We start from the raw sequence: 24262 nt of genomic DNA on the forward strand, positions 1-24262 counted from the left end.
CCTGGGGATGAGCCTGTGGGTCAGTGGAATGATGCTGTGAGGGGGGTCTTGTTATAGCAGATGGCCCAAAAAAGGCTGATGGATCATGAGCAGCTGGAAGAATGGAGAGTTTGGGGGACGTAGTTCCTACCTGGCTTTCCAAAAATGTGTAAGCCCGGAATTCTTACATAAGTCCATGGAGAAGGGAAAGGAATGCTGGTAACGACAAGACTGAATTCTCCACCTGCCAGGCATCCAGAGACTCAGAGCAGATTTAACTGAAGTTACAGAAATAGGAATGTGACATTTCCTACATCCGGGTGTGCTGGAGCAAAATGTATTCCGTCTCAGGTTTGTGGGGAAGGAGAATGCTAACAGACAAGACTCCAGGTTTTTGCTGTTAAACCTGGTGCCTAGAAATGCATTTTCTACTGGATGCAGATAGAAGCTCCATATAGACATATCCGTCGCTGCATCTCTCCTGCCTTGTGTTCTCCCTAATTTTCCCTTTTTAACCCACAGAGGAAGGAAGTTCCAGCATCACTTCTGGCCTCTCAAGAGTGAGTTAGGTGGCCAGGTGGAGTTCTTCATGCCTGTAATCTCATACTGAAGGGGTGGCCTGCCCCTCCACACCTGTGGGTATTTCTAGCCAGGTAAGATGAGAGACAGAAAAGAAATAAGACACAGAGATAAAGTATAGAGAAACAACAGTGGGCCCAGGGGTCCGGCGCATAGCATACCAAGGACCTGCACTGGCACCGGTCTCTGAGTTCCCTCAGTTTTTATTGAGTATTATCTTCATTATTTCAGCAAAAGGAATGTAGTAGGAGGGCAGGGTGATAATAAGGAGAAGGTCAGCAACAAACATGTGAGCAATAGAATCTATGTCATAATGAAGTTCAAGGGAAGGTACTATCACTGGACGTGCACGTAAGCCAGATTGATGTTTCTCTCCACCCAAACATCTCAGTGGAGTAAAGAATAACAAGGCAGCATTGCTGTAAACACGTCTCGCCTCCCACCATAGGGCGGTTCTTCTCCCATCTCAGAATTGAACAAATGTACAATCGGGTTTTATACCAAGACATTCAGTTCCCAGGGACAGGCAGGAGACAGTGGCCTTCCTCTCTCTCAACTTCAAGAGGCTTTCCTCTTTGACTAATCCACCTCAGCGCAGACCTTTTACAGGTGTCAGGCTGGGGGACCGTCAGGACTTTCTCCTCCCATGAGGCCACTTTTCAGACTATCACATGGGTAGAAACCTTAGATAATATGCCGCTTTCAAGGGCAGGGCTCCCTGCCGCTTTCCACAGTGTATTGTGCCCCTGGTTTATTGAGACTAGAGAATGGCAATGATTACTAAGTATACTGCTTGGAAACATTTTGTTAACAAGGCAAGTCCTGCACAGCCCTACATCCCTTAAACCTTGATTTCATACAACACATGTTTTTGTGAGCTCCAGGTTGGGTCAAAGTGCTTGGGTCAAACTGGCTGGGGCAAAGCTACAGATTAAGAACATCTCAGCAAAGCAGTTGTTTAAAGTACAGGTCTTTTTCCAAATGGAGTCTCTTATGTCTTCCCTTTCTACATAGACACAGTAACAGTCTGATCTCTCTTCCTTTTCCCTGCATATCCCCCTTTTCTTTTTGACAAAACCGCCACCATCATCATGGTCCCTTCTCGCTGGTCGCTGTCTCTCTGGAGCTGCTGGATACACCTGTAGACTAACAATAGAAAGGACAGATATACAAGGATTAATACAAAATTTGCAGCAGTGGAATTTCCTGTGGTTTTAACCCAGGTGACAGGGGGCAAGAGGACGGTGTGGGTGCTGTGGCACCCAGGCAGTCTGCCACCTCCTTTGTGTCTTAGTTGCTGTTTCTCATAGTTTTCGGTCTTTCTCCTCACCTGTTCTCTCACACCTTTTATCTCTTTGTCTCCCTTTTCTTACAGTCTCTCTCTCTCTCTCTCTTTTATACTATCTCTCTCCCCAGTCTCACTTTCTGTGTCTCTCTCTGATCTCTGTCTCTTTTTCTTTCTCTTCCTCTCCCTGGCTCTCCACATGTGCCGTTCTCTTGGTGGTTGGCAACGTCATCTGTTCTTCTGATATCACCATTTTGTTCACCCTGCGAGTCGATGATGCTCGATTGCGGGTTTTCTGTCTCTGCGGAGGCACTTTCATTTGCATCTCTGATGGGTTCATTGTAGAACTTCAAATGTCTAGTGGGTATCCAAACAGGAAGCTGATTTTCTCCTGGTGAAACACAAGCAAAACCTCTCCCCCATGTTATCACCTTACCTATTTCCCATGTTTTGTTTTTGTTGTCTTCCCACCAAATCAGTTTTCCTCATGTGGGCTGTTCTTTTTACCAGTAAAATGTTCTGCAGAAGTAGTGGTCTGATTTCTATGTATGTCTAGAAAATTTAAAGTGTAGAGTGTTAGATTAAGTTGCATCTGGGGAGTGTTATACTCCTTACTGTCTTTTTCCTTTTTTTGTTTAGCCAATTGAGCTTTGAGTGTTCTAAGCAGGACAGGTAAGATCTGCGTCTGGCACAGCCAGCCATGTCTTTTACCCTGTGCTTCCCTTTCTGCCTGTGACTGAATGGGCATGTCAAGGTCTAGTAGGGGATCCAGGAGGAGGAAGCCTCATTAACTTCTATTCTGCAGCAATTGATGGCCACCCAACTTGAACAGTGGGGGCTTATCACCTCATATACTAAGACCAGAGATAGCTGATGCCAATGTTGGCTAAATTAGTAGCTTGAGATGTTAGGTTTTTTATTGGAGGTTTCTATGCTGCTATTGTCTTCTGCTCTTGGACACAGAGGCTGCCACAATCTGCATGTCAAGTCCTCATGTGACAATATCCAGAGACAGCAAGGAAGAGGTACAGTGTATTCCTGCATGTTTCTTAAAAAAATGTTTTTGATAGAGAATAATTGTACACATTTATGGGGTCCATGTGAGATTCTGGTACATGCATGCAATGTGTAATGATCAAATCAGTGTCTTTAGGATATTAATCACCTCAAACTTGATCATTTCTTTGTGTTGGGAATGTTTCAAATCTTATTGCTATTTAGAAATATACAATAAATCCATTTATCAGGATACAAAATCTATGTACACAAATCAGTAGCAGTGCTATACACCAACATCTTCCAGGCTGAGAATCAAATCAAACCCTTTTATAATAGCTTTAAAAATAAAATACTTAGGAATATACCTAACCAAGGAGGTGAAAGACCCCTACAAGGGAAACTACAAAACACTGTTGAAAGAAATCATAGATGACAAAAACAAATGGAAACACATTCCATGCTCATGGATGGGTAGACTCAATATTGTGAAAATGACCATACTGCCAAAAGCAGTCTACAAATTCAATGCAATTCCTATCAATGTACCATCATCATTCTTTATAGAACTAGAAAAAACAATGCTAAAATTCATTTGGAACTAAAAAAGAATCTGCATAGGCAAAGCAAAACTAAGCAAAAAGAACCAATCTAGAGGCATCACATTACCCAACTTCAAACTATGTTACAAGGCTATAGTCACCAAAACAGCATGGTGCTGGTATAAAAATAGGCACATGACCAATGGGACAGAGTAGAGAAGCTAGAAATAAAGCCAAATACTTAACAGCCAACTGATCTTCAACAAAGTAAACAAAAACAAAGTAGGGAAAGTACACACTATACAACAAATAGTGCTGGGATAATTGGCAAGCCACATGTAAAAGAATAAAACTGGATCCTTATCTCTCACCTTATACAAAAATCAACACAAGATGGATCAAAGACTTAAATCTAAGGTCTGAAACCATAAACATTCTAGAAGATAACATTGGAAAATGCTTCTACACATTGGCTTAGGCAAACAGTTCATGACCAAGAACCCAAAAGCAAATGCAACAGAAACAAGGATAAATAGATGGGACTTAATTAAACTAAAAGCCTCCTGCACAGCATAGGAAATAATCAGCAGAGTAAACAGATGACCCATAGAGTAGGAGAAAATTTTCACAAACTGCATCTGACAAAAGACTAATATCCAGAATCTACAGGGAACTCTAATCAGCAAGAAAAAAATAATCCCATCAAAAAGTGTGCCACGGACATGAATAGACAATTCTCAAAAGAACATATACAAATGGCCAACAAACATATGAAAAAATGTTCAACATCACTAATTACCAGGGAAATGCAAATCAAAACCACAACTCAATACCACGTGTAAAATAAACAAAAAGAGGGCCAGGCGCAGTGGCTCATGCTTGTAATCCCAGCACTTTGGGAGGCCAAGGTCGGTGGATCACAAAGTCAGCAGTTTGAGACCAGCCTGACCAACATGGTGAAACACAGTCTCTACTGAAAATACAAAAATTAGCCGGGCATGGTGGCGGTTGCATGTAATCCCAGCTACTCAGGGGGCTGAGGCAGGAGAATTGCTTGAACCCGGGAGGCAGAGGTTGCAGTGAGCTGATATGGCACCACTGTACTCCAGTCGGAGCAAAAGAGTGAGACTCCATCTCAAAAAAAAAAAAAAAAAGCAAAAATTGATATTGGCACAGACGTGGTGAAAGACAACGCTTTTACACTGATGGTGGGAATGTAAGCTAGTACCACCACTATGGAAAGCAGTATGGAGATTCCTTAAAGAACTAGAAGCACATCTACCATTTGATCCAGCAATCCCCTTGCTAGGTATCTACCCAGAGGAAAAGAAGACATTATTTGAAAAGGATACTTTTGCACACATGTTTACAGCAGCAAAATTCACAGTTGCAAAACTATAGAACCAGCCCATATGCCCATCAATCAATTAGTGGATAAAGAAAATGTGTTATATATATATATACCACAGAATACTACTTAGCCTTAAAAAGGAATGAAATAATGGCAGTCATGGCAACCTGGATGGAGTTGGAGATCATTATTCTAAATGAAGTAACTCAGGAATGGAAAACCAAACATTGCGTGTTCTCACTCGTAAGTGGGAGCTAAGCTATGATGATGCGAAGGCACAAGAATGAAACAGTGGAGTTTGGGGGCTCAGGGGGAAGGTGGGAGGGGGTGAGAGATAAAAGACTATACATTGGGCAAACTGCTTTGGTGATGGGTACGCCAAAATTTCAGAGATCACCACTAAGGAACTTCTCCATGCAACCAAATACCACCTGTTCCCTAAAAACTATTGAAATTAAAAAAAAAGAAATATACAATAAATTGTTGTAGTCACTTTCTGTGATAATAAACACTAGATCTTATTCCTTCTGTTATATATTTTTATACACATCAATCAACCTCTTTTCAAACCCCTCCTATTCCCAGCCTCTGGTAACTATCATTCTACTCTTTATCTCCATGATATCAATTTCATATAGCTCCAGAGCACACAAGTCCGTAACTGCGGTCTCTATCCCTGACCCTACTGACCTGAAACCTGGCCCCCACTTTGATTTCCAGGAGCATAAACCGCTCATATAAGTGAGAACATGCAATAGTTTTCTTTCTGTGCATGGCCTAGTTCACCTAACATTATGACCTTTAATTCCATCCATTTAGCTGAAAATGACAGGATTTCATTCTTCTTTATGGCTGAATACTATTCTATTGTGAGTATATTCCCATTTTCTTTATCCATTCATCCATTGATTGACATTTAGATTGATTCCATATCTTGGCTATTGTAAATAGTGCTGCAGTAAATATGGGGGTACAGATATCCCGTTGATACACTGATTTTTTTTTTTGGATATATACCCAGGAGTGAGATTGCTGGATCATATGGTAGATCTGTTCTTGGTTTTTTGAGAAATCTGTATACTTTTTTTCATAATGGCTGTACTAATTTACATTCCCACCAACAATATACAATAATTTTCTTTTCTTCACATGCTTGCCAGCATTTGTTGTGCTTTGTCTTTTTCATAATAGCCATTCTAACAAGTGTGAGATGATATCTCATTGTGGTTTTGATTTGCATTTCCGTGATGATTAGTGATGTTGAATATTTTTTCATAAACTTGGTGATTTGTATATCTTCTTTTGAGAAATGTCTTTATTTTTTAATAGTTTCTTTTGCTGTGCAGAAGCTCTTTCATTTAATTAGATCCCATTTGTCAATTTTTGCTTTTGTGGCAATTGCGTTTGGCATCTTCACCATGAACTCTTTGCCCATCACTATGTACCGGATGGTATTGCCTAGGTTGTCTTCCAGCGTGTTTATAGTTATGGGTTTTACATTTAAGACTTTAGGCCATCTTGAGTTAATTTTTGTGTATGGTGTAAGGGTAGGGTGTTGTCTTTTCACTCTGTTGATTGCTTTCTTTGATATGCGGAAGGTATTTAGTTTAATATAATCCCATTTGTCTGTTTTTGTTGCTTGTACTTTTTAAGTGTTAACCGTACAATCTTGGTTCTCAAGCGTTTCTCCTGTGTTTACTTCTAGTAGTTTTGTAGTTGTGGCTGTTACATTTAAGTCTTTAATTGATTTTGAGTTTATTTTTGTAAGTGATGAGAGATAAGGGTCTAGTTTTATTCTTCTGTGTTTGGATATCTAGTTTTCCTGGCACCATTTAATGAAGAGGGTGTCCTTTATTCAATGTATGTTCTTGACTGCTTTCTTGAAAATCAGTTAGCTGTAAATATGTGGATTCACTTCTGGATTCTTTAGTCTGTTTCCTTTGTTTTTGTGTCTGTTTTAATACCAATACACACTGTTTTGGTTACTATAGCTTTGCAGTGTGTATATATATATATATATATATTTATAAAATATATATATAATTTATAAAAAATATATATTTTTATAAATATATATAAATATATAAATTTATAAATATATAAATTTATAAACATATAAATATATAAATATATAAATTTATAAATATATAAATTTATAAATATATATATATATATATATATTTTTTTTTTTTGAGACGGAGTCTTGCTCTGTCACCCAGTCTGGAGTGCAGTGGCACGATCTTGGCTCACTGTAAGCTCTGCCTCCCAGGTTCACGCCATTCTCCTGCCTCAGCCTCCTGAGTAGCTGGGACTACAGGTGCCCACCACCACACCTGGCGTTTTTTTTTTTTTTTTTTTTTTTTTTTTGTGGGCACGGGGCTTCACCGTGTTAGCCAGGATGGTCTCGATCTCCTGACTTTGTGATCCACCCGCCTCGGCCTCCCAAAGTGCTGGGATTACAGGCATGAGCCACCGCACCCGGCCGCTTTGCAGTATATTTTTAAATCAGGTAGTGTGAGGCTTCTAGCTTTGTTCTTTTTGCACAGTATTGCTTTGCCTATTTGGGGTCTTCTGTGGTTCCATATGAATTTCAGGTTTTTTTTTTTCCTGTTTCTGTAAAGAATGTAATTGATAGGGATTGTACTGAATCTCTAGATTGCTTCGGGTAGCATGGTCATTTTAACAGTATTAGTTATTCCAACCCACGAGCATGAGATGCCTTTCCATTTGTTCAAGTCCTTCTCAATTTATTTTATCAGTGTCTTGTGGTTGTCATTGTAGATGTTTTTTGGGTTTTTTTTCCCCATCCTTGGTTAAGTTTATTCCTAGGTATTTTATTTTTGTAGCTATTGTAAATAGAATTTCTTCCTTGATTTCTATTTTAGCTAGTTTGTTACTGGTATATAGAAATATTACTGACTTTTGTATGTTGATTTTGTGTCCTGAAGCTTTACTGAATTATACATCCGTTTTTAAATTTTTTTTTTCTTTTTTCTTTTTTGAGATAGAGTCTCACTCTGTTGCCCAGGCTGGAGTGCAGTGGTGCTGGGATTATAGGCACCTACCAGCATGCCTGGCTAACTGTATTTTTAGTAGAGACAGGGTTTCACCATGTTGTCCAGGCTGGTCTCAAACTCCCAACCTCAGGTGATCTGCCCACCTTGGCCTCCCAAGGTGCTGGGATTACAGGCATGAACTACCATGTCCAGCCTAATTTATCCATTTTCAGAGGTTTTTGGTGGAGTCTTTAGGTTTTCCTGTTTACAAATATAAGATTATGTCATCTGCAAAGTGAGACAATTTGACTTCCTCTTGTCCATTTTGGATGCCTTTTATTTCTTTATCTTGTCTGATCACTCTGGCTTGGATGTCCCATACTGTGTTGAATAAGAGTGGTGAAAGCGGGCATCCTTGTCTTGTTCCAGTTCTTAGAGGAAAGGCTTTTCAATTTTTCCCAGTGAGTAGGATGTTAGCAGTAGATTTGTCATGTATGCCTTTTCTTATGTTGAAGTGTTCCTTCTATGCATAATTTGTTGAGAGTTTTCATCATGAAGGAATGGTAAGTTTTACTGAGTGATTTTTCTGCATCTGCTGAGATGATCAGATAGTTTTTGCCTTTCATCTTGTTGATGTGATGTATCACATGTATTGATTTGTGTATGTTGAGCCATCTTTGCATTCCTGGGATAAATCCCACTTGATCATGGTATTTTATCTTTTTCATTCACCATTAGATTTGGCTTGGTAGTATTATGCTGAGAATTTTTCCATCTGTGTTCATTAGGAATATTGGCCTGTAGTTTTCTCTTTGTGTTGTGTTCTTGTCTTGATTGGATATCAGGGTAATGCTGGCCTTATACAATGAGTTAGGAAGAATTCCCTCCTCTTCAATTTTTGGGATAATTTGAGAAGAACTGTTGTTTGTTTTTCTTTATAAATTGGGTAGAAATCAGCATAAAAGACTAGTCTAGGGCTTTTCTCTTTTGGGAGACTTTTTGTTACTGATTCAAACCTGCTATTCATTTTGGGTCAGTTCAGGTTTTCTGTTTCTTCCTAGTTCAATCTTGGTAGGCTCTGTATGTCTGGGAATTTATCCCTTTCCTCTAGGTTTTCCAATTTGTTAGCATATGGTTGTTCATGATACCCTCTAATGATCCTTTTTATTTCTTTGGTAACAGTTGTAATGTCTCCTTTTTCATTTCTGAATGTATTTATTTGGGTCTCCTTTTTTTTTTTTTTTTTTTTTTTTTTGGTTGTCCTCACTAGTGGTTTATCAATTTTGTTTAACTTTACAAAAAACCAAATTTGTCTTGTTGATTCTTTGCATTTCTTTTCTGACTGTGTTGCATTTGGTTCTGCTATGTTATTACTTTTTCTTTCTACTAATTGTGTGCTTGGTTTGTTCTTGCTTTTCGAGTTCCTTGAGGAGCATCATTAGGTTGTTTACTTGAAATCTTTCTACTTTTTTGGTATAGGCATTTATTGCTATAAACGTTCTTCCTAGTGCTGCTTTTGCTGTATCCCATAGGTTTTGCATGATGTGTTTCCATTTTCTGTTTAAAACAATTTTTGATGTCCATCTTAATTTCTTCATTGATCCAATGATCATTCAATAGCATGTTTAATGTCCATGTATTTGTAGAGTTTCCAAATTTCCTCTTCTTATTGATTTCAAGTTTTATTCCATTGTGTTCTGAGAAGATACTTGATATGATTTTAATTTTTAAAATTTTATTGAGCCTTGTTTTGTGTCCTAACATATGGTCTATCCTGGAGAATGTTCCATGTGTTGATGTGATGATTGTATATTCTGCTGCTGCTGGATGAAATATTCTGAAAATATCTGTTAGGTCCATTTGGTCTAAAGTGAAGCTTAAATCTAATGTTTCTTTGTTGATTTTATGTCTAGATGAACTGTCCAATGCTGAAAGTAGGATATTGAAGTTCTCAACTATCATTGTATTGGACTCTATCTCTTCCGGTAGATTTAATAATATTTGCTATGTGTGTCTGGATGTGCTTGTGTTGGTTGTGTGCATATTTAGAATTGTTATACTTTGTTGCTGAATTGATCCCTTTATTACCATATAATGACCTTCTTTGTCCTTTTTACAGTTTTTGACTTAAAGTCTGTTTTATCTGATGTAAGTTTAGCTACTCCTGATTACTTTTGATTTCTGTTTGTGTGGTATATCTTTTTCAGTCCCTTCACTTTCAGTCTGTGTGTCTTTACAAGTGAAGTGAGTTTCTTGTAGACGTTGTTGGGTCATTTTTTATCCATTAAGCCTGTCTCTATCTTTTAGGTAGGTAATTTAACCCGTATTTGAAGTTATTATTGATAGGTGAGGACTTATTCCAGTTATTTTGTTCATTGTTTTCTGGTTATTTTTTATATCCTTTTGGTATGGTTTGGCTGTGTCCCCACTCAGATCTCATCTTGAATTCCCATGTGTTGTGGGAGGGACCCAGTTGGAAGTAGTTGAATCATGGAGGCAGGTATTTCCCATGCTATTCTTTTGATTGTGAATAAGTCTCATGAGATCTGATGGTTTTAAAAGGAGGAGTTTCCCTGCTCAAGCTCTCTCTTTGCCTGCTGCCATCCCTGTAAGATGTGACTTGCCTCTCCTTGACTTCCGCAATGATTTGAAGCCTCCCCAGCAATGTAGAACTGTAAGTCCATTAAATCTCTTTCTTTTGTAAATTTCCCAGTCTTGAATGTGTCCTTATCAGCTGTGTGAAAATGGACTAATACAGTAAATTAGTACCAGAGTGGGGTGTTGCTAAAAGATACCTGAATATGTGGAAGTGACTTTGGAACTGGGAAACAGGCAGAGGTTGGAACAGTTTGGAGGGCTCAGAAGGAGACAGGAAAATGTGGGAAAATTTGGAAGAGATTTCCTAGAGGCTTGCCCAAAATGCTGATGGTTATATGGACAATAAAGTCTAGGCTTAGGTTGTCTCAGATGGAAATGAGGAACTTGTCAGGAACTGGCACAAAGGTGACTCCTGTTATGTTTTAGCAAAGAGACTGGTGGCATTTTGCCCCTGCTGTAGAGATTTGTAGAATTTTGAACGGGAGAGAGATGATTTAGGGTGTCTGGTAGAAGAAATTTCTAAGCAGCAAAGCATTCAGGAGATGACTTAGGTGCTGTTAAAGGCCCTCAGTTTTATAAGGGAAGCAGAGCATGAAAGTTTGGAAAATTTGCAGCCTGACAATGCAATAGAAAAGAAAATCCCATTTTCTCAAGAAAAATTTGATCTGGCTGCAGAAGTTTGTGTAAGTAATGAGGAGTCAAATGTGAATCCCCAAGACAATGGGGAAAATGTCTCCAGGGCATGTCACAGATCTTCATGGCAGCGCCACCCATCAAAGGCCCAGAGGCCTAGGAAGAACAGATGGTTTTGTGGGCTGGACCAAGGGTACCCCTGCTGTGAGCAGCCTAGGGTGCCTGAGTCCTAGCCACTCCAGCTGCAGCTAAAAGGAGCCAAGGTACAACGTGGGCTGTGGCTTCAGAGGGTGCAAGCCCCAAGCCTTAGCAGCTTCCACATAGTGTTGAGCCTATGGGTGCACAGAAGTCAAAAATTGAGGTTTGGGAACCACTGCATAGATATCAGAAGATGTATGGAAATGCCTAGATGTCCAGGAAGGAGTTTGCTGCAGGGGCAGGGCACTCATGGAGATCTTCTACTAGGGTAGTGCGGAAGGGAAATGTGGGGTGAGAGCCCCCACATAGAGTCCCTACTGCAGCGCCACCTAGTGGAGATGTGAGAAAAGGGCCACCATCCTCCAGACCCCAGAATGGTGGATTCACTGACAGCTTGCACTGTGTGCCTGGAAAAGCTGCAGACACTCAATGCCAACCCATGAAAGGAGCCAGGAGGGGGTTTATACCCTACAAAGCCACAGGAGTGGAGCTGTGGCTTTTTTTCTCCCAAGGCCGTGGGAGCCCACCTCTTACATCACCATGACCTGCATGTGAGACATGGAGTCAAAAGAGATCATTTTGGACCTTTGAGATTTGACTGCCCCACTGGATTTTGGGCTTCCATGGGGCCTGTAGCTCCTTTGTTTTGGCAATTTTCTCCCATTTGGAATGACTGTGTTTACCCAATGCCTATACCTTCATTGTATCTAGAAAGTAACTAACTTGTTTTTTATTTTCCATGCTCATAGGTGGAAGGGATTTGCCTTGTCTCACATGAGACTTTGGACAGTGGACTTTTGAGTTAATGCTGAACTTAGTTAAGACTTTGGGGGACAGTTGGGAAGGCATGATTGGTTTTGAAATGTGAGGATATGAGATTTGGGAAGGGCCAAGGGCAGAATGATATGGTTTGGTTGTGTCCACACCCAAATGTCATCTTGAATTCCCACATGTTGTGGGAGGGACCTAGTGGGAAGTAATTGCATCATTGGGGCAGGTCTTTCCCATGCTGTTCTCATGATAGTGAATACGTCTCACAAGGTCTGATGATTTTAAAAAGGGTAGTTTCCCTGAAGAAACTCTCTCTTTGCCTTCTGCCATCCATGTGAGACATGACTTGCTTCTTCTTGCCTTCCAACGTGATTGTGAGGCTTCCTCAGCTATGTGGAAGTGTAAGTCCATTAAACCTCTTTCTCTTGTAAATTGCCCAGCCTCAGTCAGGTATGTCTTTATCAGCAGTGTGAAAACAGGCTAATACACCTTTGTTCCTTTTTTCTCTCATTATTTATGGTTGCAGTTTGGTGGTTTTCTTTAGTGATGTTGTTTGAATCCTTTCTTCTTTGTGGGTCTGCTCTACCAGTGAGTTTTATATTTTCATACATTTTCATGATGGTAGATATTGTTCTTTTGCTTCCCAATGTAGGACTCCCTTAAGCATTTCTTGTAGGATCACAACAAACAAGACCCAAACAAACAGTCTTTTGCTTATCTGGGAAATACTTTTTTTCCCTTTTATTTATTTATTTATTTTTTTTTTAGCAATGGAGTCTCACTCTGTCACCCAGGCTGGAGTACAGTGGTGTGATCATAGCTCAGTGCAGCCTTGAACTCCTGGGCTCAAATGATCCTCCTGCCTCAGCCTTCTGAGACTCTGAAATTACAGATGTGAGCGACTGTGCCAGGCTCCTTCATTTGTGAAGGATAGCTTTGCTGGGTATAGTATTTTTGGCTTTTTTTTTTTTTTTTTTTTTTACTTCTAGTATACATCTCCTTTTCTCCTAGCCTGTAAGGTTTCTGCTGAGAAATCCCGTCAGCCTGATGGAGATTCTCTTATAAATGACCTGATGTTTTTCTCTTGCTGTTTTCAGCATTTTCTCTTTGTCTTTTGACAATTTTACCATAATGTGCCTTGGAGAAGACCTTTTTGAGTTGTATTTATTTGGTAATCTTTGAGCTTCCTGTATTTGGAAGCTTTCAGGAAGTTTTCAGTTATTATTTTATTAAATAGGTTTTCTATGCCTTTACCCATCTCATCTCCATCCAGAACTCCCAGAATTTCAGTTTTTGGTCACATATGTGTCCCATATGTCATGTAGCCTTGCTTCATTCTTTTTTCTTTCTTTTTGTCTGACTGGATTATTTTAAAAGACTATTCTTCAGGTTCAGAAATTCTTTGTTTTGCTTGATCTAGTCTATTGTTAAAGCTGTCAATTATCTTTTGCATTTCTTTCAATGATTTATTCCTTCCAGGGTTTGTGTTTGGTTCTTTGTTATGCTGCCTATCTCTGTTGAATTTCTCATTCAGATTATGTATTGTTTTCCTGATTTTTTTGTATTCATTATGTGTGTTCTCTTGTATCTCCCTGAGTTTCTTTAATAACATTATTCTGAATTTTTTTCAGGCATTTCATAGATTTTCTTTTCATTGGAATCTGTTGCTGGAGAATTATTGTGCTTCTTTGGAGATGTTATGCTTCCTTTTTCATATTTCTTGCATCCTTATGTGACTGTCTGTGCCTCTGACATAACAGTCACTTCTTCCAATTTTATGGATTGGCTTTTATATGGGAAAGACCTTTTCTTATAGCTGTATCTACAATCCTCATTGGATATCACACTTTGGGTTTGATTCTGGGTTTGTAGTGGTATAGTCTGCATATGATTTCTTCAGCTGTAATTGGCATGAGTGATGTCTGTGAGTCATTCAGTGGCTTAGACTGTAGTGGGTTTTTGTTGTTGTTGTTGTTGTTTTTGTGGTAGAGATGGAGTCTAGCTCTGTCACCAGGTTGGAGTGCAGTGACACAATCTCAGCTCACTGCAACCTCTGCCTCCCGGGTTCAAGTGATTCTCCTACCTCAGCCTCCTGAGTAGCTGGGACTTCAGACACGTGCAACCATGCCCAGCTAATTTTTGTATTTTTAGTAGAGACGGGGTTTCACCATGTTGGCCAGGCTGGTCTCGAACTCCTGATCTCGTGATCTACCCACATCGGCCTCTCAAAGTGCTGGGATTACAGGCATGAGTCACCATGTCTGGCCACACAGCAGTTGTCATTGGAGGCTGTGATGAGGCTTTGCTGAGGATGGGGATGCCAGGAAGTCTTGTCCTTCAGCATCACTGGTAGTGGTGGTGGACCAGGTTTGTCAGTACTAGGGACCATGTGCAGTGTATATGGGCACTGATGATAGGCTGTCTGGGTGGGCCAAACCCTGGGCCTCCAGGTGGCTTCTTTGGTTGCTGGCAGTGGCAGCACTGGACCAGATGGGCAGGTGCACCACTGGGCTCCTGGGTGGTGTGTGTGGCAGTCTGATCTCTAGTTCTCCAGGTGATGTGTGCAGGTTCTGGTGGTGGGTAGGCAGGTGTTTCCTCAGGCCTCTCAGTAGTAAGTGTGAGCACTAGCTCTGGAGGCAGGTGAGTCAATCTCCAGGCCCCCAGATGGTACATTCAGGCACCAGCATATTCCTATGCATTTCTAGATAAAAGTATTTTTCAGAAAACCTGAGCATATGTCCTATTAATACAACTTACCCTCATCAGCTCTGCATGAGAAGAAGGGGGAATTCCCTCAGTAGAACAGTCAGAATGGAATCACAGACTTGTTTTGTGCCAGTCACTGGTAAGGGGGATTAGGCTAAAATGATAAGCTCAGAATCTAAACCTTAGATTAGGGAATGGCAAACTTTTTCCATAAAGAGGCAAACGGTAATATTTTAGGCATTTGCTCTAGATAACCTCTGTTGCAGTGATGCAGTGCTGCTATCATAGCCTAAAAGCATATGTAGGCAATGCATAAATGAATGGACCTGGTTTTATTCCAGTAAAACTTAATTTATACAAACAGTCAGAGGGCCAGATTTGGCCCTTGGTCTATACTTTGCCAACCCTGTTTAGAACAGTCACAATTTATTCCCTGGGGCTGGGTCAACTTTTTCTTAAAAAAAAAAAGTTAGCAACCCATCGTCAGAATAAAATAGGGTTTCTATTTAAAAACAAGAAGAGGCTGGGTGTGGTGGCTCATGCCTATAATCCTAGCACTTTAGGAGGATGAGGGAAGAGGCCTGCTTGGGGCCAGGAGTTTGAAACCAACTTGGGCAATATAGTGAGACCCTGTCTCTGCAAAGAATAAAAAAATTAGCCAGGCATGGTGGCACATGTCTGTAGTCTTAGCTACATAGGAGGCTGAAGGGGAAGATCACTTAAGCCCTGGATTTTGAGGTTACAGTGAGCTCTGACTGTACCACTTGTACTCTAGTCTAGGCAAAGAGGGAGAACCACCCACCTCCCCCCCCAAAAAAAAAAGGTTGGTTGGGGCGGGTTGGAGAAGAAAGCATTTCTGAATTTCTGGGTAGATTACTGGTAGTGTCAGGCCAAAATAGCTCTACAGTCTTATTCATTATATGTAAAGGCAACTAGAAGATCTCCATCTAGCTATTAAAAATTGGTTAAAATCTACAGAGACAAAGGACAGTGACCCTTGTATCAGTTAGTTGTTGTCACAAAATGCTGCATAACAAGTCACTCCAAATCTCAGTGGCTTAATACAACAATCGTTTATTTTCATGGATCTATGGGTCAGCTGAGGATTGGTTAATCTAGCATGAGCATGTCTGGGAAGCTCGACTTTGCTCTTGGTGTCTCTTATCTTCTGCTGGAAGCAGCAGTCTGGCCTGGGCTTGTTCTCATGGTGATAGCAGGAGTGAGACAGCACAAATGAATGCACACTTTCCAAATTTTTGGTCATGCAGATTAATATTCCAGTGACCAAAGCTAGACACATGACTAAACCCAACATTAGGGGCTGGAGAAATATACTCCGATTCTTCAGTGGGAGGAACTGCAGAGACAAATGACAGAGTCTTGGATACAGGGAGGACATGGATCCATTAATGTACCTTAATCAACCACAACCCTCCAACCACCAATACAATTAAATAAGTATTTGTTGAATGCACTAGTGCCTGAATCCTTCTGGCTGCAGCCCAGGCAATGGGGGGCCTGACGGGGAGGGACCATAGCAGGGACTCGATGTCCTGCAGGTCTGCATATAATTGTGTACGGCCGACTCCACATTGGTCATGGCTGACTTGCTTTGTCCTGCGTCCCCAAGGGGCAACGATTGGCTGATTTTATTTCTGAACAATTTTGACAAAGTTGTTTTCAGGAGCCCAGGAAGCAAATCAGTTGTAGATTTGAATTTTGTAGGGGGTCAGAATTGTTGAATATATATATAGTCTTTTGCATGCTGATAATTATTTCCATACCACAAAGAAGGCAGGCTATTAGGAGGCTGCTGTTCAATTCCTTTGCCCCGTGAACTCATGAGCTGTGTCTTTGTGGGGGGGCACTCACTTGTTAGAGGCGTTTCCCTTCATAATAACGTCAGCCAACATTCTAAATAGATGCAGGAAATTAAATAGTCTTCCCCAGACAGGTACTTTGGCCTTCTAAAGTGAATTACACATTGTAAAATAAAACACAGTCACATTAAAAAACCAAAAGGTCTTTGTGTCAGGTTGGTCTGGCTTCAGCAAAGATGATATTTGCCTCCAGAGTAGAAGATCCTTGGAATCCACGGTATTGCATATGGCAGCCCCACATCTTGTTTCCTTTTCTTTTTTTTTTTTTTTTTTTAACTAAAAGAGTTGGCAATTTTATTTTCACATTTCCCAATACAAATGAAAACTGCATCTTTTTTGGCCCCACTTCTCCCCTCCAAAACTATTCTCTTTGATAGGGCAAGGGGGTAAGTCTTCCTTATGCAGTTAAGAAAAGCCAGCATCACAGGGGCATGATCTCCTGGTGAAGGGAACAGGCAAATATAAAACTCATATAGGCCGGGCACAGTGGCTCACGCCTGTAATCCCAGCACTTTGGGAGGCTGAGGCAAGCGAGTCACGAGGTCAGAGATTGAGACCATCCTGGCCAACATGGTGAAACCCTGTCTCTACTAAAATAAATAAAATTAGCCGGGCATGGTGTGCACGCCTGTAGTCCCAGCTACTCAGGAGGCTGAGGCAGGGGAATCACTTGAACCCAGGAAGTGGAGGTTTCAGTGAGCTGAGATCGTGTCACTGCCCTCCAGCCTGGGCAGCAGAGGAAGACTCTGTCTCAAAAACAAAACAAAACAAAAAAACCCACAACAATAACAACAAAAAAACAACACTGATGTAATGAGGCCTCCCATCTATCCTTATCTGTGTAGTTGAGTCATTCTGGGCTGACTGGGCACCATCATGAGATGGGCAGGAGGTCTCATCATTGGGTACCCAGGCATCATGGGCATGTGGCCTCCCATGGGCAGCCTCATTCCAGGAGCAGGTCCCACTGGCATCATCCCAGGAGGAGGAGGTCCCATCACTGGCATCATGGGAGGGCCCCCATATGGGGTGCTGCCATCATGCTGAGATGTGCGAGAAGTGTCAAATACACATTAGATTGTGAAGCCTTAATATTAACAGAAAGCAAAGTATTTTGTCAAAGTTAAAATATTTTATACAAGTAGACCTGGTATTTTGGATAGATTTGTTTAAATGTGTGATATTATTCCAATTACCTTCACTTCTTTTGTTTTACTTTTTAAAATGTTGTTACTACAAAATGAAAAAGTAAATATGTGGCTTGCATCATATTTCATCACATTTAGTGTGGACCCTGAGGGTCTAGGGGAGTTATGATCCTTAAGCTGAGGGTGACCCAGGTCAACGTGCATTGCTCTGAAAGAGAAGCAAGGGCGTAAAGAGAACGTATAAATGGAGAGAGGGAGCTCAGTCTCACAGGGTGAGGAAAGGCTTTCTGTCTTACACAGTCTGGCACTTCTTCAAAAGCTTAAACAGAGTTCTGTGACCCAGCACTTCCACTCCAGTTTATGAAAGAAATGAAAATATGTGTCCGTGCAGAAACTTGTACACAAATACTCATAGCAGCATTATACATAACAGTGCCAAAGTGAGAACAACACAAATGCTTGTCTACTGATGAGCGGAGAAATAGAACATGGTTTGACCATGCAGTGGACTATTATTCAGTCATCAAAAGGAATGAAGTAGTAACACGTGCTACAACACGGATGAACCATGAGAGTATTATGCTAAGTGGAAGAAACCAGTCACAAAAGGTCACATAAGATTTCATTTATATGAAATGTCCAGAACACGCAAATCTATGAAGACAGAAACCCTGTCTCTACTAAAAATACAAAATTAGATGGGCGTGGTGGCACGTGCCTGTAATCCCAGCTACTCGGGAGGCAGGAGAATTGCTTGAACCCAGGAGGTGGAGGTTGCATTGAGCCAAGATTGTGACACTGCACTCCATCCTGTGACAGAGACTCTATCTCAAAAAAAGTAGATTGTCAGGGCTTAGTGGGAGGAGGAAATGGCACATACCTGCTAATGGATATGGGGTTTCTTTTTGGGGTGATGAAAATGTTTTAAAATTGATCATGATGGTGGTTGCTGAGCTCTGTGAATGCACTGAAACCATTGATTTGTTCACTTTAAATGGGCAAATCATACGGTACCTGAATTATATTGTAATAGTTATATTAAAAAAGTAAAATCTTCCTTGAAGAGATGACACTTAAGGAGAGGCCTAGGGGGTGGGAGGAGTTCACTAGGTGGAGAAATGAGGAACAGCATTTCAGGGTGAGGAACAGCATAGTGAAGTCCCTGAGGTTGATAGGCATAGAGCAGATTTAAGGGGCTTTTGTGTGTGTGTGTGTGATGGAGTTTCACTCTTGACGCCCAGGCTGGAGTGGAGTGGTGTGATCTTGGCTCACTGCAACCTCCGCCTCCCGCGTTCACGCCATTCTCCTGCTTCAGCCTCCCGAGTAGCTGGGACTACAGGCACCCGCCACCACGCCCAGCTAATTTTTTTATATTTTTAGTAGAGACGAGGTTTCACCGTGTTAGCGAGAATGGTCTAGATCTCCTAACGTCGTGATCCACCCGCCTCGGCCTCCCAAAGTGCTGGGATTACAGGCGTGATGCCCTGCGCCCGGCCTAGCTTTTATCATTGTTAACCCACAGAGCAGTGGGAGCCATTGAAAGTGAGTGATCTCTTTGGATGCACCTTCTGAAGTGATTGCTTTGTTCCCTGTGAGGAGGGCAGATTGTCACAGGGCCAGGGGAAAACAGAGGCCAGTGAGGAGGCATTTGCAGTCAAACAGCTGGAGGTGATGGTGGCTTGGTTTATGGTGGTGTCAGGAGAGTGGCTGAGCAGTGAAGGATATGAGAAAGATTTAGGAGGTAAAACCCACGTGACTTGGTCACTGAATGTGGGTTGGGTGGGCTGGAGGGAAGGTAAGAAAGAATGAGAAGAAAAACATACGCAGGTAGGCCCTCCAGCCTAAGGTTACTTGAGGTCCCTTTGTGAAGAGGAATGTTTGTGTTGATGATGAAGATGTCTAGACTTTGAAACGCCATTTGCGGTACTTTTGTTCTTTTTTTAACAGCCAACAACTCCTCCTTCCCTATGCCCTAAACATATGAATTTTTTTGCCCTAATTTATCGGAGAGGGATGGACGTTCATTTGCTTTAATGAGAAATGCGGAATGCTGTTAAGAAAGCATATTAAATTAATCTGGATTGCTGGGAGGGAGTTAAATCTGTTTAGATGTGCACCAGTGTTACTATAATAGTTTGGTCTAAACCCATTTCTGGCCTGCGGCTGCAGGAGTTTGACTCCCAGCTTGCTTTCATTTGAAAGATCCCAGCAACAAGCACATTTGGCATTTCCAGCCAAACCCACTTTGTGCAGCGAAGGAAAAGTTGAGGAGTGCCTCTGTTGTTTTCCCCCAAATCATTTGGCAGAAATGTGGCTGGGAGGTTCATTGCTGATGTTTTCAGTTTTAATATTGCTGTGGAAAGCCTGTACCAACACTCAGCCACGTTATTCATCCACAGCTCCAGTCTGGGCTGTGATGTTTTTCCTTTGAGTGACACAACCTTATTTTCCATTAAGACTCAATGCAAATAGACACTCATGCACCATCAACATCACTCCCCCTGCTTGGCGGAGGGAAGTCGATGGAGTGATTCTAGTTTGGTGTTCATATTGGAGGGTTTTATTTGTTTATTTATTTTGAGACGGAATCTGTCTCTGTCACCAGGCTGGAGTGCAGTGGCACCATCTCGACTCACTGCAACCTCTGACTTCCTGGTTCAAGCGATTCTCCTGCCTCAGCCTCCCGAGTAGCTGGGCTTACAGGCATGTACCACCATGCCCGGCTAATTTTTTGTATTTTTAGTAGAGACGGGGTTTCACCATGTTAGCCAGGATGGTCTTGATCTCCTGACCTCGTGATCTGTCCGCCTCGGCCTCCCAAAATGCTAGGATTATAGACGTGAGCCACTGCGACTGGCCTGGAGTTGTTTTTAAAAGCACGTTTCTCTCAAATTAAAGCCAAGGTGTCCCACTGTGACTTGGGCAAAGGTTTGGATTTCCTGGAGGTGGAAAGTCAAACTTCAAATAGAATTTGGAGGCTGGGCACTGTGGCTCATGCCTGTAATCCCAGTACTTTGGGAGGCTGAGGTGGTTGGATCATTTGAGGCCAGAAGTTCGAGACCAAACTGTGCAACATGACGAGACCTCGTTTCTACTAAACATACAATAGTCAGGCGTGGTGGTACATGCCTGTAATCCCAGCTACTTAGGAGTCTGAGGCAGGAGTTATCGCTTGAATCTGGGAGGCAGAGTTGTCCTGTGTCCAAAACCCATGAGGTGTATCAGCTGACTGAAGATAAAATCGGTCATGCTGTGTTGGGATTGGGGTTGCTGTTATCATACCTCATCCCCACCCCTGCTAGGCATCCACAAATAGTCATCTTCAATGAGACGTCCCTCCTGCCCCTGGCTGCCTTATTTCATCTGTACCCAACCATATCCATTGCTTGTCAGTGGGTCTCAACCTTGGCTGCACCTTGGAATTTTCTGGGGAGATGAGACAATACCAAGGCTCTCTCTCACTTAGCATGATGTTTCCAAGGTCCATCCACATGTAGTACTCACCAATACTTCCACTGTATGGATACAGCACATTTTGTTTATTCATTCATCAACCAAATGGCCAGCTTGGTTGTTGCTACCTTTTGGTTATTATATATATTACATGATTCCATTTATGTCAAAGGTCCAGAATAGGCAAATCTGTAGAGGCAGAAAGCAGGTAAGTGACTGCCAGGAGCTGGGGGAAAGGGGAGGGGATTGAGAGTGCTCGATGGACACAGGGTTTTTTTTGTGGGGGCAGGGGGTGTTAATGAAAATGTTTTAGAACTAGACAGAGATGATGATTGCTTAACATTGTGAATGTATTTAATGATACTGAAGTGTACGGTTTCACACAGGGACTGGTATGTTATGTGAATTTTGTCTCATTAAAAAATACTGCTAGGAGCAATGGCTCATGCCTGTAATCCCAGCACTTTGGGAGGCCAAGGCGGGTGGATCACGAGAGGCTGGGAGTTCAAGACCTGCCTTGCCAACATGGTGAAACCCTATCTCTGTTAAAAATACAAAAATTAGCTAGTCATGGCGGTGCACGCCGGTAATCCCAGCTACTCAGAAGGCTGAGGTAGGAAAATGGGTTGAACTCAGGAGGCAGAGGTTGCAGTGATCTGAGATCGCACCACTGCACTCCAACTTGGGTGACAGAACAAGATTCCATCTAAAAAAAAAAAAGAAAAAGAAAGAAACACACACACACACAAAATACTGATGCCCATGTTTCATCCCCAAGAGATTCTGTAATAATTGATCTGGGTTGCAGAGCCTGGGCACTGGGGTTTTAAAATCTCCCCAGCTGATTCTGACGTGGAGCTGTGGTTGAGAATCTCCTTCTGGAATGAACTTATTCATGTTTTACTTGTGTTGTTTTCTAGCCTGACTTTGACTTTTAATTTCCCTTCACGTCTTTGGGGGGTAATTTTTACAATGCAGTCTAACAACCAGCTGTCTCAGAATGCACTGGGATCCCTGGTAACCAGGTAGCTCCCCATCTCCAACTCTGACCTGCCAAATCAGAATCTTGTGGGTGGGGCCGAGGACTGTACATATTGAAACAGGCAGTGACCTGGGAACTATTTCTGAACACCCCTATGTTTCCCTTGTGTTTGCCCTTTCCTTTCACATTTGGACCCCTTTGTGTGCTGACCACAGGGCTGTTTCATGGGGACATAGCATAAAAAAGACAGGCCAGGTGCAGTGGCTCACGCCTGTAATCCCAGCACTTTGGGAGGCCGAGGTAGGCAGATCACTTGAGGCCAGGAGTTCAAGATCTGCCTGTCTAACATGACAAAACCCCATCTCTACCAAAAATACAAAATTACCTGGGTGTGGAGATGCACTCCTTTGATCCCAGGTACTCAGGAGGCTGAAGCTGGAGAATCCCTTGAGCCCAGGAGGCACAGACTGCAGTGAGCCGAGATTGCACCATTACACTCCAGCCTGGGTGACAGAGTGAAACTCTTAAAAAATAAAAATAAAAAAACACACGGAGATGCTCCTTCCTTTATGGAGCTCTCAGTAAAACAAGAAAGCTCACGATGTCCTGGCATTTGTCAGAAATACATTTGGTATATGTAGCTGGGGTCACATGCTTGACATGCCTATTGAAAGCTTCTGGGTAGGAAGAGAACAATCATCACAGCATCACGGCCTGGCATAACTGTCTCCCAGGACAGGTCTCCCTGGGGAGACTGAGACCACAACTCTGAAATCAGAGCTCAAATCCAGGTTCTACATTTCCCTCAGTAATGTACATTATGTAAGACAGTTTTTATATTAGTTATCTATTGCTGTGCAACAATATTACTGCAAACTTTGTGACTTGAGACAGCACACAGTTATCACTGCACAGTTTCTGTGGGTCAGGAATCCAGGAGTGACTCAGCTGGGTTCAGTGCAAGGCTGCAGCCATAGTGTCAGCCAGGGTTCGGTACTCATCTGGAGGCTTGACTGGTGATTGATCTGCTTCCCATCTCATCTGATTGTTGGCAGCATTCAGTTCCTTGCAGGCTGTTGGACACAGGGCCCCAGTTTCTTGCTGCCCTCAGCTTCTTGCCATATGGGCCTCTCCATCTGGCCACTCATGACATGGCAGCTCACATCTTCAAAGCCAGCAAGACAGACAGCCTCCTAGCAAGATAACTTAACGTCCTATCTAACATAATCACTACATCCCATCACCTCTGCCATATTCTCTTGGTTATAAGAAAGTCATAGATCCCTTTGTCAGATGAATAGATTGCAAAAATTTTCTCCCATTCTGTAGGTTGCCTGTTCACTCTGATGGTAGTTTCTTTTGCTGTGCAGAAGCTCTTTAGTTTAATGAGATCCCATTTGTCAATTTTGGCTTTTGTTGTCATTGCTTTTGGTGTTTTAGACATGAAGTCCTTGCCCGTGCTTATGTCCTGAATGGTATTGCCTGGGTTTTCTTCCAGGGTTTTTGTGGTTTTAGGTCTAACATATAAGTCTTTAATCCATCTTGAATTAATTTTAGTATAAGGTGTAAGGAAGGGATCCAGTTTCAGCTTTCTCCATGTGGGTAGCCAGTTTTCCCAGCACCATTTATTAAATAGGGAATCCTTTCCCTATTTCTTGCTTTTGTCAGGTTTGTCAAAGATCAGATAGTTGTAGATGTATGGCATTATTTCTGAGGGCTCTGTACTGTTCCATTGGTCTATATCTCTGTTTTGGTACCAGTACCATGCTGCTTTGGTTACTGTAGCCTTGTAGTATAGTTTGAAGTCAGGTAGTGTGATGCCTCCAGCTTTGTTCTTTTGGCTTAGGATTGACTTGGCAATGTGGGCTCTTTTTTGGTTCCATATGAACTTTAAAGTAGTTTTTTCGAATTCTGTGAAGAAAGTCATTGGTAGCTTGATGGGGATGGCATTGAATCTGTAAATTACCTTGGGCAGTATGGCCATTTTCATGATATTAGTTCTTCCTACCCATGAGCATGGAATGTTTTTCCATTTGTTTGTATACTCTTTTATTTCCTTGAGCAGTGGTTTGTAGTTCTCCTTGAAGAGGTACTTCACATCCCTTGTAAGTTGGATTCCTAGGTATTTTATTCCCTTTGAAGCAATTGTGAATGGGAGTTCACTC

General features: G+C 41.8%; 1 long non-coding RNA gene across 9 annotated transcripts in view; it reads right to left on the reverse strand.

The window, feature by feature from the left end:
- Positions 1 to 669: 669 nt before the first annotated feature.
- LOC117979913 (uncharacterized) overlaps positions 670 to 24262 on the reverse strand; it is a 127109-nt gene continuing 103516 nt past the window's right edge. For 6 of the 9 annotated variants that reach the window (XR_010111910.1, XR_010111909.1, XR_010111911.1 and 3 more), the window contains 3 exons: positions 22483 to 22600; positions 21167 to 21304; positions 670 to 2395 (listed from right to left, as the gene is read on the reverse strand). This is a non-coding gene — a long non-coding RNA (uncharacterized LOC117979913). The remainder of the gene's footprint in view (positions 2396 to 21166; positions 21305 to 22482; positions 22601 to 24262) is intronic. The other 3 variants (XR_010111917.1, XR_010111912.1, XR_010111914.1) reach the window with 3 other exon arrangements.

Source organism: Pan paniscus, chromosome 3 (genome assembly GCF_029289425.2).
Source record: "Pan paniscus chromosome 3, NHGRI_mPanPan1-v2.0_pri, whole genome shotgun sequence".
NCBI classification, from domain to species: domain Eukaryota; kingdom Metazoa; phylum Chordata; class Mammalia; order Primates; family Hominidae; genus Pan; species Pan paniscus.